Below are 9,650 nucleotides of genomic sequence, written 5' to 3'. Positions count from 1 at the left end.
TGAAATTGCACTTTGCACCTTGTTAAGTCATTAGTGGAGCGTGTGTGGTTAACCGGCACACGAACCTGGGACTGACAATGCGTGGAAAAGGGTAGCTTGATGTTAATCATAGATCAATGGAGCGTGTGTGGTTAACCGGCACATTGATTAGGTGGTTGTAACATTGGGTGTACCAAGCTAATTTGCATGGTTATTCACACCTTGTTTGTGATCCTCAGCATCCCAGTCACAAACTTGAAGGGCACAACTGAGATTAAACATGCCATTGAAAAGTTCAATGAATCTCAAAAGATCTAGGAGTTTCAATTCTTTTAAAACCTAAAAGTCTTTTTCATTTTTCGTGGTGGAAATTGGTAAATCGTCATTTACCTACCTTCAAATATTTTGCAAATTGGATTACAACATCCCTCTTCCAATTTGTTAAATATTGTGTTGGGTCCTAGCCTTAATATTTCAAATTGGGTGTTATGTTAAGGACTTAAATCAACTAAACTTGAATTTCTCCCTCATAGATGTCTAGTTATGACAACTATGGTCTTCCTTATCCTTTTTGGATAAAAGTTTTCCTAATGAAGATGATATCGCACATGACGATCAAGGTGAAAGATTAATCCCTTTGTCGTGCATTAATGGGACTCGAAATCATACTTCACTTCCTCTACCTCCTCCAGTTATTCTCCCTAACCCACAAGTTCAAAGACTTGAAAAAGTTCAAGGTCACTCAAGCCCTTTTGGCAAGCAAACACAAAGATGGATAGTCTGTGTGCACTCACGTCTTGGAGATGAAGTCACATATTGACAGGCTGGGAGAGTTGAGTGTCGAATTCTCAAGGAAGTTGACTGTTGACTGGGTTCTTCAATCACTTTTCGAGTCATATAGTGAGTTCATTAAGGACTACTATGTGACAGACCACGACATTACCCTTAATGATCTTACATATTTGCTTGTTGCTGCTGAATCAGCAATGTCATGGAGCACTGGTAAAGCAAATTTGATTGGAAGATCTACTTCCCAAACTTACATTGACATTGAAAATGGAAACATTGGAAGTACAGAAAAGTCTTCTCTTCCCAATGGAAATGGATCGGCCATAGTCAACCTGGTTGACCAAATGGTAAAGAGAAAGGCTAAGTCTGAGATAGTCCCGTGTACCATTACTAAAGAGTCCATATGTTTTTATTACCAAAAGAAGGGGCATTGGTTGTGAAGCTACCATATTTACCTGAAAGTTCACTAGGATGGTAAAAGTCAGAAATTTGACTATGCTTCAGGTAAAGTCTACTATCTAACTCTATTAAGTTCCTATTTGGAGATTCTAATTACATGATGTGACTAGGTCGCATTTTGATGTTTTTGTAGAATCAAAGAAAAGAAAGGAAGCTTAAAGGAAGAATAAGCTAATTCTGATCGTGAAGAGATGGATTTCGATCGCATGATCTGAAGATCAGAATTTTGAGCTGCTGCTAAGAGTTATGATAGATTGCTTAGGAATGGATAATAACATAGTTTTCATATGTATTTGCATTGTAAGGATAAGTTTTTTCCGCAATTTTAAAATAAAAGGAAAATTTTTTATTTTATTTATTTTAAGTATCCTTACAATGGGATTTGTGAAAATTGTTGTTTATATGATTCCATTGATAGCAATATTGGAAAATGATTTGATTCTTTCGTTTGTGGTAGTGTCGAGAATTTGCCGAATAAGGAAAGATTCTCATCACCCAAGTTTCAGTTGGATAGAAACTTGGAATCATGCAACTTGTGTGATGAATGAGAATTTTCATCTTTGGAAATTAAGACTAATTCCTTGTTCACGTGTATATGTGATTCAAGTGAAGGACTAGAAGATCGGGTACACTTGGTTGTGCATTGGTCAAGTCCACCACAAAGATCGATAAGACTATTCGTCATGATTTACTAAAGTTTAGTAAATATGCTTATGCCTACAAGTTTAAGTGTAATTCTGAAACATCGGAAAAGTTTCAATGTATGGCAGGACGAATGAGAAGAATCAAATTAGGTAGAAAGATAAAAGTTTCTCTAATATGAAAAGATAGGAGAGTACTTCAGTATCATGTTTTATGATCATCTTAAAGATTATGAAAAGCCATATCACAATTGATCCTCTAAGGACGTCTTGGTGCATTTGTTTGGCTAAGAAGAGGAATCGTGAATTGGTGGAATGGTTAAATCAAGAAGATGAGTCATACTTCGTTCCAAAACAAGTCTTAGAGTTATACTCCAAGATTGTAACTCGAGTGACATAATCTTAAGAAAGGTTTATAACACTTGTCAAAAGTAGAGTAAAATGCTTTCTACTCTTGTACATTTGAAATTGGTAAGTTGTGATGTTTTGGATAAAACAAAGACCAACTAAGACCAATAGTGTGAAGTGTTTTTCTTGATTAGAATCTGCACTAACTCTTGAATATTTGTTTGTCAAGTAATGTTCTTGACAAAGTGAATCTTATATGTCAATAGGTCAATGGGAGTCTTAAATATCTTGAAAGTTTCAAAAACTAATCAAGAGTAAACCTATTGTTAAACACTAGCACACGACTTGAGGTTGTAACATATCGTGTTGACATATTCTTATTTCTGTGCCCATTCCAGTTAAAGTTGACTATGCATGTGAGTTCTATGTGTTCTCAGTTGTTTGCATAACAACTTGGAAGTAATGGTAGGCCATTGTGCTGCAAGGTGGCAAGAAATTAAGATTGAACAAGTTTAGTCCATATGAGTTTGGATTTGTCACTAACCTTGTCTTGTGATTATGGTTTTGACAAAATTCACATGGATAGGAACACATACACCATAAAATCTAAGTGTCATAAGGTTTCTCTCCAATTCATGAAAATGATTGTGAGGAAACGCTTTCACTAGATTTTAAGGACATAGCAATTATGATATTTGCATTCTCAAATTGATTATGATTACGGCATACCTTTTCATATTTCAAATTGTGAGGAATGACAAAAAGGTCTAAACATTTGAGACTTATTGCTGTAAGTTCTTGAATTGTTAGACACACATGCGAGCTATCTAAGGAATGGTGTATGATTTTGAGAGGCCTAGATAAATTCTTATCAAAGCGTCGCGTATCAGAAATATGAACTTTGGTCATGAAAGTCAATAAGTATTGATTTCTAGAAGATCAGCTAATTTCTGGGTACATGTCAAAGCTAGTGGGAGCATAAATGTTATGCTAGTAAAAGTAATGATTATTATGCTAGTGGGAGCATAATCAATTATGATGAATGTTGCAAGTTAGCAACGTTAATTATAGAAAACAAAGGTTTCAATTCGCCAAGTTGCAGGGTTTGAAAAGTTGTTTTACTATAATTAAGGGAGAGGAATTCATACTTCATTTCAAATCTGAAGGCTTAGATTGAGATTTTAATCAAATTTAGTCAAGTATATATATGAATGTTATGTTGGAATGGTTCAACATAAGGAAATTCTATATATGGAAATATTATTTGCGTTCTAAAATTCGATTATGATTACGACATTCCTTTTCATATTCGAATTATGAGAACATGGCAAATGGAAATAGAAATATTATAGCAAAAGACTGGTCTAGTATCATGTCTTTATGTGAGACATCATGAATCATGTCTCATATGCTTCGGATATAGGATCGATTATATGTGCTGTAATATTCATACGTTCTAAATTTTCCAAATGCCTAGGGCATTAAAAGGGAAAAGGACTAGAACTGGATATGACTAAAATGGTTAAGCAATTGTCGAGGACAATATGAGGTTTACCAAAGATTGGTTGCTCATTGACACTTGGAAGTATGGTGTAAATTTTGGAAAGGACCATATTGACATATTCTGAAAAGAGGCAACTCTTGTTTAGAATTGATAGTCAAAATGAGAATATCGAAATGTTTCCATAAGTGGAAGTCATTCTTTAAATGTGTGTAAGATTAGAAAACTTAATGCAAGAAGGATGTTCAAAGGAATGTACTTTGAATGTGAGACTTCGTTTCCATGGAATTGCTCTCCATTGGAATACTTTGTAATGTCTGTTGCCAAGTCTCTGTGACTTTTGTGCATAGTCATTACAAAAGGATCATTGCATATAATTTTAGAATCTAACAGATTACAATAAATGGCAAGAATTTGATATTCTTACGTTTACGGTAAGGATTTGGGATTGTGAAATGAGCATCATTAAAGTGTTGTCAATTGATCTATTTCACAAAGTAAGGACCATAGACAAACATAGTGTGCATGCTTGGAGCATGGGACAACTATTATTTTAATTCAAGTATTAAGTTGATTATTCGAAACATTATACAATGAATAATGAGTAATCAATATGACACTCAAAGTTTTGGGGCCATATAAGATTTGTATTATTCTTGTGTTTCACATTGCATGTTTTTACTTCCCGGATAACTAGGTTATTCAAACCATCCACAGTCAATCATGCTTTGGAAGTAGGTATTGAGGCTCCTGGAATAAGATTCGAGTATTGGATTAAACCCACGCTCATTTGAATCACTTCATGGATTTTATCACGAGTGATCATGAGACGATAATATCTTATATTCTTAAAACTAAGAGATGTGAGTTGCACTTTACAAGTCGGTTGCACATTGATGATGTGAAAACGCACCAGTAACTTGGTGTTATAAAATGCATCATTGTGTGTGATTTGATGAGTAAATAGAGCAAGCATATGAGTCGAAGTTTATCCATTCCTTTTACCCTTGGAGGGATAAAAGCGATATCTGTGGGCCCCTTGATGATTTAGTGATAACAACCCTAAGTGCTCGGTCGGGCCTGGACTGATTTGATTTGTTCAATTAGTCGGTCATCATAAATCGGAAATCGGGAAACAACAAATGGACAGAGAGAATTATTATAATCCATGTCTCAGTCCATATGATATCTAGAAAGGAGGAATATATGATCCCTTATCTAATGGATGCATCATTGACTGGGTCAGAGTTCGACAGCGGCTTTTAAGAGCTACGATTGCTAATCAGGATTTTGGAGTCGTACTTACAGTACTAGTTATTAGACTTATCCAAGTGGGAGACTGTTGGATTAGGTGTCTAAGCCCATAACTATAATTGGTATGTACTTGACCCGAGAGTTGCATGGTCCATTTGGGTTGCATATCATCAGGACTATTTGTTAGGATGGACTTTTAAGAAGAGGTTATTTATGGTTTATTAATATATTATAAGTTTTAATATATTAATATGAAATCATATGATTTAATTAGTATTGATCAAGAATTAGTTTGTCATTAATTTAGTGATCAAAAGATACTAATTAAATCAATGGGGACTAATTGTGCAAATTAGTTATATTTATATGTTGGGCTGATGATCCATGTTGGACTAAGTTTATGTATGGATACATAAAGAGTTGGGCCACATGAACCATAGATCATAAACCCATGGGTATGGATTATGGTTAACCCATGACCTTTGGAATTCCACATATAAATATGTTACTCCATAGTCAAAATCACTACCCAATGTTCTTAGAGTTCATATGGACTGTTTTGGTGTATGAAGATTCTCTCTCAAAAAGCCATCCTTTGTCCATGGTGTGTTGTGATTCCATTTGAGGCATCCACACTATTGGTGCTTAGTTATTAAAGGCCAAAAGCTTCAAGGTTTTCAAGGCACAACAAAAGGTATATCATCTTACTTGTTTTATTACCCTTGTATCAAAGTTTTGTATGCTAGTTAGGGTAATACCTTGGAAAGTTCAAGTTTGCATGTATAATACAGAAAACATAGATCCAAGGTATTTAGGGTTGCATGTACACCTTAGGAGTGTTAGAATGCTCAAAACCCAACATTTACAAAACCATTATTTTCAACATTATTTAAAATCAGAGTCTCCCAAGATCAACGACATAAAAATCAGGATGTTTACGGTCACGCCTTCGCCTTGCCTCGATCCTCTGAAGTACCTGAAACCATAAACTAAAACAGTAAGTACAAAACTTAGTGAGTTCCCCCAAAGTACTACCATGCAAACATAACAAATAATAGCATGTATTGGATCCACAACTAAGAGACAGGATTACCCTGAGCCCACAATATGAGTCTGGCTTGCCTATCAGGCCCACAACTCATATTTGGCTTGCTCCTAAGCCCACAACATAAGTTTGGCTTGCCCTTGGGGCCAATCAGTCATTGGACCGGAATGCCAATATACAACAGGTCCACTCAGTCATCGGACTGGAATACCCTCAGGCCCTCAGTACGAGTCTGGCATACCAACCGACCCTCAGCTCATATCTGGAATGCTCTCGAGTTTGTTGGCTACAACACAAAGCAGTACAGCCTTAACCCAACACAATATGTCGACATATAACAGATAACAAAAATATTTAACAAAAAAATAATCATGCAGACAAGAATCACAGGTAGTCCTACAGATCTACCGATCTACGTATATCAACAACAAGAATGTAGTCATACATATCTATCCCATACTCAGCATAACAATGTATAACAGGATAGCAATACAATGGGCCGACCTTGGTGCCTTAGATCCATGAGTAAAGTGAGGAAAACTCACCTCACAGTCTGGCGAATAGCTGAACAATACAATGTTATGAATACCAACTCTATAGGTCACCTATTCAACAGATAGAGACCATGGCTTAACTATAGCTCAGAATACCCAAAATACCCTTAAGTCAAACTTGGTCAACTCTGGTCAAAGTCAACAGTCATCAATCAACAATTCCATCAGTTGACACTCACGTCGTGACCAGTCCTTGGTCACGTTGTGAGAACGCACTTAGTCAGATTCCAACTCAACTCGCTTCAACTCAGTCAACTCGGTCCCGGATGACCTACTCAGCAGACCTTACAACGTGAACCTTCCTTGGTCACGTCGTGATCTCAATCTGTCGAAACAATCGCGTAAAAACTACTCTCACGTCGTGACATTCCCAATGTCACTTCGTAAGCCACGTCCGATGCTAAATCCTAATGTCTTAAGTCCTTAATCCAGTAAGTCATCCATTCCAATTTTCCAGAGGGCTTTCATACATCAAAAGCAACATAAAAATCTTTGCTTTATGGACATTCATGTCCAATGCATGTATTGAACTTGATTAGGTCAAAATGGAGAAAATGAGATCCAAATCTCATTCATGGGACCAAAACTCAACCAAACCATAGATCTAGCACACCAAACCTCAAAGGGACCTCATGGACTCATAAAGTTGCCAACTTATGGAATCCAACCACTGAAACCACATGTATTCATGAATAAAAAGGCATAAAAGTTTAGATCTAGAAAAATAACACATAAAGGTAGGAACTTGAGGACTTACCATGGTCCACGGTATGATCTTTAAGGTGGTGAGGGAACTTGTTTGCTGGATCTAAGCACCAAGAACATCTTCTTCTTCAAGCACCAAAATCTTCATAAATGGATGAAAGAGGAGAGGGGAGGCTCAAAATGGTGAAAGTAAGGCTAGGTTTCTCTCAAGATGATCTAGATATGATGGAGGCTCATAAAATACCCTAAAACACAGAACCAACCCTTATATATGTTGAAAACACAAAAACTTCGTGGGCTTGGGCTGCACAGTTCTCATGTCATGAGATCCTAATGCTCACATCATGAGCACAATTTAAATCAACATTTCCGTTTAATCGCTTGTCACGTCGTGAGCTCCAACTGCTCATGTCGTGAGATCAGTTTTCCCCCAAATCCTTTCCAACTTCGAACAGTCATAACTTCTTCGTTTCAACTCTAATTTTGACGATATTTATATCCACGGAAAGGTGTTGAGAAGCTCTACAACCCTATCAACTCTCCTTTGCCTTAAAACTTACCGAACTTAAATCCAAAATTCATAAAAGGCTCAAGCTATCACTTTATGGTTATACCCTTGGGCTCCAAAGCACCAACTGAACTCTCGGATCACCTAATATACATTACCCACATCCAAAGGGGTCTAAATATCTCTTTCCCTTAAGGCCCTAAGCCTTATGATAACCGATCTTCAGGTCATGGCCCTGAATTAGGAAACGATTCCGAACAGGGTGTTACAGCTTCATCATGTACTTCATCTTCAACAATAACATTCTCAAGTGTAACTTATTGAGTATCAAAACCAACATCCCCATCCTATAACAAAAACAATATATAAATCAAATGTCAAGATAAAAAAATTATGTTACTATATATGATAGAAAAATAAACCTGAGACATGTAAATCTCCATGCCTTCTTGTCTCACCCCTTCATACTCAGTCAACTCCTCTTCAGTTAAACCAAGACATTCCAAGATTTCTTTAGTATTGTAATTTGAGGCTCTGAGATTGTAGATTCTCCACTTTAAATTAGTTATGCCATCCTCAAATTCTGCATTCTCCTTAGAATCCGCATTCTCTTTAGAAGCTGCATTCTCCATATTAGCATGAGAATCCGCATTCTCCATATTAGCATCAGGTTCTTCATTCTCCATATTATCATGAGAATCTACATTCTCTACAGTAACATCACATTGTTCATTCTCCATATTTGGGACTTTATTTGAGAGTATCTTATGTAACGCCCACAGATTTGGGCTAGTCAATTTAGAGACGATAAGCGTCAAAAATGACTTTTTTTATAGATGATTATTTAGAATAATTAATCTTAACTAAGTTGTATTATATTTCACAAGGTTTCCGTACATATAAAGAACGCTGAAATCCGAGTTATAACAAAGAAGTTATGAGCTGTCGAAGTTTCGCGACAAAACCGGCACGACACCAGGAATCATAAAAAGTGAGTTTACGATAAAGTAATTTTTAGCCTTAGGGGTCTAAATGAAATTTGTAGAGTACGTCTCCACCTACGTGTGGATATAAATAATGTCAAAAACGGAGTTCGTATGCAAAAGTTATGACCTTCCGAAGATGCAGCTGTCTAAGAGCATCACACGTGTCAGAAACTGTCAGACCCCCAAACCGGAACGGCGGAAACGTTCGGGGGTGGAGGACGTCATATGTAGTATCACAACACTTGCATAATAGTAATCAAAGTAATAAACAACCATTGCATTAATATTAAAGTGTTTACAAAGTATGTGATTCACAAAAGATTGACTCCAAAAGTAAATAACAAAACAAGACATGAAGCTACTATACTCCATCTTCTGAATCGCAGTGCGCGTACCTGTCTACTAGTTTCCTGAGAATACAAGTTGTTTTGAAAGAGTAGATCAGCATTTAAGCTGGTGAGTTCATAAGTATTTTAGTTATGAAAAGTAAACTGTAAGTTCTTTAGAAAAGTTCGCCGGTTCCTCCAGAAAATCCTATATTTTATGATGTGATGAATGAAAGTAAAAATGACTCTACAATTCCTTCTATGAGTACTAAATGGATACAAGTTATATACAATCCAAAGTAAATAGACAATTGATTGTTTGAATCTACTCTAAGCCCACAACCAAACAAGGAACAGGAAGTAAGGCGGAAAGCACACATCCCATTGTTTGTTAGATCTTCATTTTATATAACCCTGGCGTATTCATTTGGTACTTACGGAGTTAACTGTAATAGTTCTTTATATTTGATGAAAACATTCTTTAATAAAATCATATATTTCCTTTAGTAAAAATGGTAACCACAATAGTTACTTCTATAATCACGTAGTTTATAC

The sequence above is a fragment of the Lactuca virosa genome, chromosome 3 (assembly GCF_052849685.1).
Source record: "Lactuca virosa cultivar CGN04683 chromosome 3, Lactuca_virosa_CGN04683_v6, whole genome shotgun sequence".
In the NCBI taxonomy this organism is placed as follows: Eukaryota; Viridiplantae; Streptophyta; class Magnoliopsida; order Asterales; family Asteraceae; genus Lactuca; species Lactuca virosa.
The sequence above is the reverse complement of the archived record's forward strand: the minus strand, read 5'-3'. Positions refer to the sequence as shown.